Source organism: Cyphomyrmex costatus, unplaced genomic scaffold (assembly GCF_001594065.2).
Source record: "Cyphomyrmex costatus isolate MS0001 unplaced genomic scaffold, Ccosl1.0 scaffold477, whole genome shotgun sequence".
NCBI lineage: Eukaryota > Metazoa > Arthropoda > Insecta > Hymenoptera > Formicidae > Cyphomyrmex > Cyphomyrmex costatus.
The window spans coordinates 13,717-15,025 of record NW_017279041.1 but is presented as its reverse complement, the minus strand read 5'-3'; positions in this window follow the sequence as shown (position 1 = coordinate 15,025).

Sequence of the window (1,309 nt, the reverse complement as noted above, 5' to 3'; positions counted from 1 at the left end):
GGGGGGGGGGGGTGCAAGGGGGCTGACCTACGGCTCGCCCCTCTCCCGCACTCGCCTCGTCGGTAGAGGTCTCCTCCAACAGTAGAATCATAGCAACAGTACAATCATGGTCGTGTGCCCCTTGACAAGGGGGGGAGGTGGGTGAAAGTTACTTCGCGTGGAAAGTTTAACATTCCTGAACAGGGAAAGGTGTAGAATAGTACTAAACATCATACATGTATAGCAAAAATAAAACGTTTATTTTAAAACTATGATTGTTAATAACTTTTTAACGAAGGACGAACGACGGCTAAAACCTGTTGGAGATTACTCAGGGTCATGACCTTGACAACATATATCAGTCATTGAAATTGGAATGTCATCGGAAATATTACAGTTTACCATACAAAAATTTATAAATAGCAGTTTCACCAAGTAGCTTACAAATTATTAAGCTACATGATGAATTATAGGAAAAACTGCAAAACCATCTTTAAAAGGTAATCGGAGACATTTGTGAGATATTTCGTCAATCAAAAATGTAGTAGAAGTATTAATGTCAATACTTTTTACATAATAAATTCCCAGTCTAGATGAATGTATTGGGTACCGATACAAATTATTGACGTATTTAAAAGTAACTCCTACACATTTATATGTGCCCTCAATGAAAATAATCTCTTTTATAACATAAATTTTATTATCTACTTTTACAGTATTATCGGGAAGTTTAATTGATATTTTCAAGTCTTTATAAATTAGCTTTTCACACATAAAATGATCAGTAATATTTGGATTGGGAAAATAAAGTTGTTTAGGAATATAAACTGGAGTGACAGAAGATTTAATTTCAATATCAATATCTTCTTCTTCTGCAATTCGGTTGCATACTTGTTGCAAAGATAATTTTTTAGAGCGAATTCGTCTTTTTAGAGATTGAAGATAATTTTCGAAAGGAAAACAACCGTATCTTTCTATTGGACCATACATTTGTACATCTGCGCAGAGGTGTAATAATGAATGTACATTATAGACAACGAAATCTTCACCATATATTCCAGGAGCTTTAAGAACAAATTTTCTAATACTTTCTTCAGCTACATGTAGATAGGTCTCGATCAAAGGTGCACTACATAAAATAGTAATTGCTACATGAAGTAATAAAAAATGTCGATGTTTTACGTTATCAAGAATATTATAGAAAATAATTACACCGCTATATAAAACAATAAATCTGAATTCAGTTGCTTTAAAATTTTTTAAGTTTATTAAAGCTCGAGGTTTTCGACAAAAATCAGATGTGATGAACGGACGTATTTTTCGTATATTA